This window comes from Sinocyclocheilus grahami, unplaced genomic scaffold (genome assembly GCF_001515645.1).
Source record: "Sinocyclocheilus grahami isolate Dianchi unplaced genomic scaffold, SAMN03320097.WGS_v1.1 scaffold161.1, whole genome shotgun sequence".
NCBI lineage: Eukaryota > Metazoa > Chordata > Actinopteri > Cypriniformes > Cyprinidae > Sinocyclocheilus > Sinocyclocheilus grahami.
This window is the reverse complement of record NW_015505340.1, coordinates 1,203,682-1,213,072: the sequence shown is the minus strand read 5'-3', so window position 1 is coordinate 1,213,072 and position 9,391 is coordinate 1,203,682. Positions and strand designations below refer to the sequence as shown.

General features: G+C 34.3%; 1 protein-coding gene and 1 long non-coding RNA gene across 2 annotated transcripts in view; both read right to left on the bottom strand.

Moving 5' to 3' along the window:
- The window catches only part of LOC107592938 (protein lifeguard 1-like), a 20,864-nt gene extending 18,319 nt beyond the window's left edge, over positions 1 to 2,545 (bottom strand). Inside the window, exon 1 of the mRNA XM_016282524.1 lies at positions 2,395 to 2,545. The gene's annotated coding sequence lies outside the window, so the exon portion shown is untranslated. The remainder of the gene's footprint in view (positions 1 to 2,394) is intronic.
- Positions 2,546 to 3,384: 839 nt separating this feature from the next.
- LOC107592937 (uncharacterized) lies at positions 3,385 to 5,296 on the bottom strand. Its single transcript, XR_001610044.1, has 4 exons — positions 5,023 to 5,296; positions 4,284 to 4,385; positions 3,985 to 4,129; positions 3,385 to 3,714 (listed from the first exon to the last, which is right to left on the bottom strand). It is a non-coding gene; the product is annotated as an uncharacterized lncRNA (long non-coding RNA).
- Between the last annotated feature and the right edge of the window lie 4,095 nt (positions 5,297 to 9,391).

The window sequence follows — 9,391 nt, the reverse complement described above, 5'->3', positions numbered from 1 at the left end:
CTCATGCAGCTGTAAGGTTTTCTTTTTCGTTTTCACATTACATTACGTATTTCATGGCACACTCGTTTTATGCTTATTTGGCGCCACCTATTGTTGTGGGTGTATTATTGACATGTCAAAGTCTAGACCCTGAATATAAGACGACCACGTTTTTTCAGACGTATTTCCAAGAAAAAAACATCGTCTTATATTCGGGTCAATACGGTACAAGGATTCAAACTTGGAAAAAGAATTCATGTCCTTGTAGAACTCATAATTACCATCTGTAATCCGGGAATTTTCTGAGAGCTTCTATTTGTACCACATGACTGTACCCGACTGCTGCAGATTAATTTAGGCATGATAGTGTTGCCATAGAAATGCACAGTTCCCGGTCCAAGGACATGAACAGCTCTAAGTAGAACATGGTGTGAACACAGCATCTTGAGTATTTGACAACAGCATTATCTAACTGACTTGATAATGTCTTTGTCGATCTGTTTCTTCCTCTGTTAGGATGCAGCTGACAAGACAGACTCCAGTAAGAATCCTCAGCGTTGATCAAGTAAGTCCACAGCTAACCCATCTAGAGTGGGAATCATCTTGAAAGAAAACTTTGTAATGGATGAAACGACCGATCTCAGGCCTTCGATGTCCATTTTTTTCAGACTGATTTATGCCCTGCACTTGGAATAAGTGTATGAAAAGCACTTTATATTTTATTCAGCAGGTAATGCTCAACCTCGGAAAAGGTGAGTTAGCACCTAAAATTCAGTACTGCCAATATTGTGAACTCAGAGTGGAATAAAACCATATAGTTTTGATGCCGTTTGTTGTGATTCTGAGATAAACTGTTTTATGTTAGTTTGTTAAACTAGTTTTTTCATGTTTTATGGGGAAATGTTTCCAGATAAAAAATTTATTTTTTGTTGTGTTTTTAAATTAACATATTTGTTTGCTTTTAATTGACTTTCTTCAACAAGAAAAATATACTTTGTGCCAGGTTTTATAAAATAGTTTTCATAGAGAAAATATTGTTTAGGGCAAGTTATTTATTTTTCTTTGGCTCAAGTTAGTTGGTCTCGTACTGTATCGCGTACCTTGTCAGTGTCGTGCACTTTGCTTGGCCATTTGTTGTGATAAACAGGAAAGTGTGTCCAGCTGAATTCAATTTGAGTTTTGTTAAACGAATAAAAAAAAAGCTTAGTTTACCGCGGAAGCGGCTGCGGTCGTGAGAAGACCAAAGAGTGTAAAGACCATCGATTCTACCGTGCGACTCCACCGAGCAGACAATTCTGTGTTTTTCTGTCAATATGGGGTGCTGTGTGTACATTAATGAGGAAAAAAAATGTACTTAAATGATTTTAGCAAATGGCTGCAATATAACAAAGAGTGAAAAATTTAAGGGGGTCTGAATACTTTCCGTACCCACTGTGTATGTATATATATATATATATATATGAGTATTTATAGAGTTTTAGATTTTAGTTTTAATTACTTTTTCTTATTTGTAAGTCGCTTAATAAGATATTAATTAAGATAAATGTGTCTGCTAAATGACTAAAAGTAAAAGTTAAAAAATATAGACGTGAATCATTACCCTAAATTTTTTTTAATTGGATGAATGAAATTTTTTTTCCAGTGTAAATAATGAGTACTAGTATTTAATGAATGGTGAAACTGACCTGTATTTGTCATTATTGGATTACCTACTAGTAGTTAAAAATAAGTATTAGTAACTTAAAAGTAGACACTAGTTGGTTAGAAAAGTTAAATGGCTTTCCACAAATTATGCGACCACCACTTCATTCAAACTGACCTACTAACACTAACAAGTACCCATAACAAAGGTTTTGTAGATAGGGTCTCCAATTACTTAAGATTTAACAAACTCAAGAGGTTTAAAAAAATGAAGCCGTTTTAATGAGTCGCATGGGACACTGGCGTAAACTGCATTTTAAATACCACTTTCCTCCATTCAGCAGCAAATTTATGACAGGAAAACCATTTAAAAATCTAAAATAAAATATACACACAAGTAAGCCGTTTTATTAGCTCAATCAAAACTGGAGTAGGTTAACCTAAGTAACAATAAATCTGTGTTAATCTGTCGCTGGTATAACCGGGTGGCCCGCTGCGCATGTCGTCAATATATGAACCAACACATTTGTTGTAATATATAACGTCAATCGTAGCAGAATAAGGCACAAAAAAGGTTCTACATCTCTAAAACGACAGAAATGTGTGTTGACTGAGCGGACTCATTGAATCGCGTGAAAACATAAACCATAATCTGGCGCACCAAACAACACCATGACAACACGAGCGCCATGTCCATCCACCTGCGTTATTCAACAATATTTGCTTAGAAATTAGCAAATGCAACGCGTTGACAGAAAATTGAGACAGACTTACCCTTCAGTTTATGAGACGCGCAGCAAAATGCAACGTTTGTTTACAAAATGACAACAAAAATAGAGTCCGTGTTTGTTGGTTTGCGTCTACGCAGCTGCAGTGATGCTCGACTTGTCTGCTGCTCTGAATCCGTTAGCCACGCCCACCGCGCCTCTGTCAGAGCCTGAGCGTGTGACGTTTATGAGAAGTCACATGACTCTAGAGAAACGTCTTCGCACTGTACGGATGCGACTCAAATGCTCATTAAATGTGTGGCGTAATACTTTCCCATTACGTAATTGATAGAATTTTTCTAAAAATATCTACATGAGTCGAATATATGTTAAAAGATAGAACAGATATTTGGAGGAGACAGAAAATGCCCGTTTCCAGCGTTCAGGGGTTCTCAGTGAACAATAGTGAATGTTTAGAGTGAGAAATAGGGCTTAGAAATTACATTAAGGTAAATGCTCCCTTACAGATGGTTCTGTAGTAACTCAGTGTATTGAAGAAAGATTTGTTTAACGAGGTTCTCCATTGTTTTGCATCATTAAAATGATCTAACAAGGCAGGCCAATCATTTGATGTATGAAAAGGGAGATTTAATGCTCAGTATGTTATCTTTTGAAGTTTTAAAAAATATATATATATTCATTTGGTTCATTTGTGTGGAAAAATAAGTATATCCCCTAAATATAAATTTCATAAAGTGGTTCTCAACTAGGAGACATCAACAAACTTCCAAGGGGCCACAAAATTAAATAAAATTGGTCAATAAAAGTTCAATTAAAATAATATAATACTAATATATCATTAAAATGGTTGAAGAACCACTGCCCTAAAAATATTTTGATAGTTCAAGTCTTAATGATTGTTAAAGTTTCTTAAGCCAAGACACATACAAATTGCATAGATGTTCTCTACATGTTTAATAAATGTTTTCACCACATATTTACAAACATGAAGCTGACACCTGAATTTAAACTGATCAGGAAAAAAGTTAATGGCAGCACTAATCCACAATGGCGATAATCTTCAAAGCATGTGATGATGGTGTAATTAGCTTGTCATGTGAAATCCACCATTTCTATTTGATCTGGGAGATTCCAACGACCGTCTACCTGCCTCATGATCTCTCCACGAATCTCACACTTCACACCTTAGTGGCAATTCCTAAGAAGATCCAATCCACTTTTGCTAATAGTCCCATACGCCTGAGAATAGCTGCCTAGTTTGGCGCGAAGATCACCGGCTGCAGAAACATTCAAACATCTGGAACACCTTCTTGCTGAACTTTGAAGGAAGCTTGGCATCACGTGAATGCAAATTAGACTGCTGGTTCTGTACAGTGGGATATTAAGATATCATTAGGAGGAAAAACATAAAACATATCAGACATATCATTAATTAAAAAAGTGATCTAAGATACAAAAAGGTTTTAGCATAAAAAAGGAAGAATGCACACATTAGAACAGATGGCATTCTCAAAATGGCACTGCTTTCTATCTTGTGACATAAACAGCATCAACCAATAGATTGTGTTGGCAGATTGATTGTTCCCAGGTCAGAGTACACAAGAGTTAACCCCCCAAAAAACAAAAGGCCACTCACCAAGGCGAGCAGAGGTGACACATAACCCAGGAGAAGCAATGGGTTCATCCTTGCAAAGCAGGGGATTATTTGGGGTCTGTGCTAATGTGAGAGAGAAAGTGTTTGTGCGTGCCACAGGGGCGGAACGACCTCGCTGGTCTACACCCTGAGGGAAAGAATGAACAAATGAAACATTTTGTGGACATTGAAGATGTTACCAAAGAAAATTGCACCATATTACCATTTAAAATGTCTTCAAATGTTAAATAGACAACAGCTCTTATATAAAATGAAATGTCATTTGAGACAGTAGGACGTACCACAGACCCATTAGCACCGTCTGTTGGCAGTACACCTCCAGTATCTTAATTCCTCCTCCCAATCCAATGTGGATGAGATGCTGTGCGGTTTGACTAAACCATCTGGAAAATTAATGGATGATACCTTTTATGGCTATCCAATGAGTAATATACTAACATTCCAAAGTTTGGGGTCTGTAAGATTTTTTTACTTGATTTTGATGCTCACCAAGGCTGCATTTATTTGATCACAAATACAGTAAAAACAGTAATATTGTGAAATATTTTTACAATTTAAAATAACTTAAATCTAATTTAATTTAATATATTTTAACATGTAATTTATAAAAGCTGAATTTTCAGCAGCCATTACTCCAGTCTTCAGTGTCACATGATCCTTTAAAAATTATAATATGCTGATTCATTGTTAAAAAAAAACATTTATTTTTATTATCAATGTAAAAAAAAAAAATTGTGCTGCTTATAGCGAAAAAGTAAAAAAATGATAAATGCTTTTATTGTCGTGATAAATGCTTTTCATTTGATCCATTTAATGAACCCCTGCAGAATGAAAGTATTATTTTCTTTTTTTTAAAAACATACTTTTTTAGAATATTCTTCAGTAGTATATATTGTTTAATATCATAAAAGTTGAAACAAGGACCTTCAGTGACCAAACCCATATGTGCATTGCACATGATTGAATGTATAAGTGTGGTAATTGAATGTTATTGTACAACCACTACTAAACAGAACTCACTAGGCATGTGTGTGATGGGGTTATAAGAGGTTATGTCCGCACTGGGGCTCACTGCTGGGCTGGTGCTTTCAGGAGCTGAGTGTGTTTGCGCAGGCCTACTGAGAGGTTTTGCAACAGCTGCTCCAGTTCCATTAGAGCTCTTCTTGTCATTAGGAGATTTCCTGTCATGATCTCCATCCCCAGCATGCTTGCATTCTCCTTGAGAGCCAGCACTTGTTTCATTACTTTTGTCCATTTCACTGTCCCCATTCTCTTCTGCAGTCTTCTCCTCTGATTTCTGTCTGAAATGAAATTGTTTTTGCATTTGCCGACTGGTTCTTTTTTACAGGATCATCTTTTACAGGAGAAATTGGAAAGATAAAGAGGAAAGTAGTTTTTAAGCATTTGCTAATATATTTTTACTATAAACGCACTAACATACAAAAGTTGCGGTCGATTAAATTTTTCTAATATTTTTAATGATTTTTAAGACTGCATTTATTTAATCAAATATACAGTAAAATTTAATATTGCAAAATATTATTACAATGTAAAATAACTGTTTCTATTTGAATATATTTTAAAATGTTATTTATTCCTGTGATGGCAAAGCTGAATTCCCAGCAGCTATTACTCCAGTCTTCAGTGTCACATGACCCTTCAGAAGTTTTCTAATATGATAAAAGTATTCCTGTGGCTCCGTGGTAAAGCATTGCGTTAGCAGCACAAAAGGTCGTGGGTTTGATTCTCAGGGAACACACATACTGGTAAAAAATGTATAGCCTGAATGCACTGTAAGTCGCTTTGGATAAAAGCATCTGCTAAATGCATAAATAAATTTAATTAATTAAATTAAATTTTGAAACGCTTTTGTAACATTAAATGTCTTTACTGCTGAATTTTATTATTATTATTATTTTCTTTAAAAAATCATACTGACCCCAACCTTTTGAACTTCAGTGACGATTAATTATGCTCAGTCAATGTGATAAGTTTTCAGAAGGAAAGATTTCTGTCACTGTGACACAGCATTTGTTAACATAACACAGAAATCATATGACTGTGTACACTCACAACATTATGACTGCTTGAGGCAAAGCATGAGAAAAAAGGTCAAAACGAATCTGTGAAAAATGAGAAAATAATGAATGAAAAGTTTCCACTCACCTCAAAGAATTTTTTCGGTACCGAGTAACAGAAATTTGGATGTCATCATCCACTGGCAAAATTACATCATAGACCAAGCTAGGCTCTCTGGCTGGGTTGTGAAATCTTGCATTACACATGGAAAGAAGATAGATATTTTTAGATGTTACTATTCATTAATAACAACAATAATTCTAAAACTCATTATGACTTACAGTAAGCATGAAACACCAATTTCACTTTCGTAATGAGATATTTACAAGTGAAAAAGAGAAGGATGAGACATGATTTGTATCAATTTGGATTTGACTGCTTTTAATACCTTGATGAAGAACATGTTGATTAATAAATATGTTTGCATTTTTAAGATGAGTTGTGCGGTTATATTTTTAATATACTGCAATTGTGCCATGACATGCATCTCAGAAATAGAATAAAATAATTAAAAAAGGAGTTGATTACTTAAACTGCTTTTATTAAAGTTAACTGCCATTATTAGAATAAAGAATAAACATAAAATAATAAAAAAATAAATAAAAACTGGCATAAAATAATGCCTCAATACTGTAGCCAGTTATTAGTTAACATTAAAATCTCTGGTTAACATTCATTAAAAGCCATTCATCAATAACTCATATTTTGATTTCTTTTAAATATAGTGCACTGATGATCATATGGATGCCCATTTTCCACAAGTTGATTTGATTCTTTAGGATCTTAATGAAAAGTCTGTAATATAGTTTGGTTAAAATTTCTTAATGGTAGTGTAAAAAAACACCAATTTGGATTTGACTGCTTTTAATACCTTGATGAAGAACATGTTGATTAATAAATATGTTTGCATTTTTAAGATGAGTTGTGCGGTTATATTTTTAATATACTGCAATTGTGCCATGACATGCATCTCAGAAATAGAATAAAATAATTAAAAAAGGAGTTGATTACTTAAACTGCTTTTATTAAAGTTAACTGCCATTATTAGAATAAAGAATAAACATAAAATAATAAAAAAATAAATAAAAACTGGCATAAAATAATGCCTCAATACTGTAGCCAGTTATTAGTTAACATTAAAATCTCTGGTTAACATTCATTAAAAGCCATTCATCAATAACTCATATTTTGATTTCTTTTAAATATAGTGCACTGATGATCATATGCAATACATCAAGGAATGTGTATTAGGAAAGTAAACAGGGTCAATTTTGATTTCATGTTAACTTACATTGGGGGTCATAGGATGCCCATTTTCCACAAGTTGATTTGATTCTTTAGGATACTCAGTTAGACTTTCAGATATGTGTGTTTGGGTTAGGTTTGCCAACCGAAAGCTATACAGTTTGTCCCGTATTTAAGGCATATGCCGTATGACCACCTAGACTATACGAATAACAAACTCTAAATTGAGAATTAATCATTCTTTTTTGACAAGTGTTTGATTTGTGAACGGGATTTGCGCTAATGGAGTAATTTTTTTTTCTAATATGCTGATTTATAATCAGTGTTGGAAACAGTTGTGCTGCTTATTATTGTTTGGGACCAGTGATATTTTTTTCAGGATTCTTTGATAAATAACATGTTAAAAAGAACAGTATTTAATCAATATAAAAATTCTGTGTTAAATATACACTACTATTCAAAAGTTTGGGGTCAGTAAATTTATTTTCTTTTCTTTTTTTAAAGAAACTTTTAGAATACTTTTATTCAGCAAGGATGTGTTAAATGGATAAAAAGTAATATTGTTAGAAAATATTTATATTTTGAATAAATTCAGTTCTTTTTAACTTTTTGTTTTATTTATGGAACAGGTTCCAAAAAAAAAATTAAGCAGCACAAGTTTCAACATTCATAATAAATCAGCATAAGAATGATTTCTAAAGGATCATGTGACACTGAGGACTGGAGTAATGATGCTGAAAATTCAGTGCTGCGTCACAGAAATAAATTATATTTTAAAGTATAATAAGGTAGGAAACCAATATTAGAAATTGCAATAATATTGAACAATATTACTGTATTTTTGATCAAATAAATACAGCCTTGATGAGATAAGACTCCATACATTTTTTTTTTATTATATAAAAGAGATATATATCAGATATACATAATAGGCCTGTGTGTGTGAATCCCTTATTCTGTCCCTTATTTTTCTACGAAAAACCACGATTGTCCCTTATTTTCCTTTTCTGAAGTTGACAACCCTAGCCGCTGAGGCAAGAAGAAAACAGAAAATACAGCTAGCACAAGTCATTTTCACCCTACTTCTGCCAGTTAGCTCTTGTTTTTTTTTTTTTTTTGACAGTAGCCTACATTGTATTAAACAGTTGTAAGCTTAGAATAGAACCCCAGTATATTTTAAAATGTCATTGCTTCGTGATAATTGGTTAGCTTAAGTGTTAACGAGCCTGTTACTGAATTGCATCAGCAGATAAAGTGGGATTTAGGGTAAAAACTGATGTAGGCTACTTGCAATATAGTCTAATACAGGGGTGTCAAACTCCGTTCCTGGAGGGCCACAGCCCTGCAGAGTTTAGCTTCAACCCTAATTAAATGCACCTGATCCAGATAATCAAGTCCTTCAGGCTTATTTGAAAACTACATGGTATGTGTGTTGGAGCAGGGTTGGAACTCAACTCTGCAGGGCTGCGGCCCTCCTGGAATTAAGTTTGACACCCCTGGTCTAACACATCAAAAACCTATAGCAGGGATCCTCAAATCTGGCCCACGGGATCCACTTTCCTGCACAGTTTAGCTCTAACCCTAATCAATGTCTTCAGGATCATTAGAAAATCTCCGGTAGCTGAGTTTGATCAGGGTTGGAGCTAAACTCTGCAGCGCATTGGACCTCCAGGGTAAGATTTGAGGAACCCTGATGTAGATAGTCATATATTAAAATAAAACATTGAGCACGCATACTGTACATATGTTTACAGTATGCAATTAATCCTTAGGTAGGGTGGACTGCAGAGTCAAGTGTCATGGAGGTAGGAAGACACAATGAGAGAAGACACCCTGATACAGATACTGCCAGTTTCTTAATAATGTGGATCTAATTAACTATTAATTAACTCTTAGGATAGGAGGAACATGTGCCTGTGTCACACACACACACACACAGAGAGAGAGTTACACACACACACACACACACACAGAGAGAGAGATCACACTCACACACAAATGCACATGCAGCATATACTAGCAAAACTTCAGCATACTTTAATTCACAAATAATTGTATATCAAAA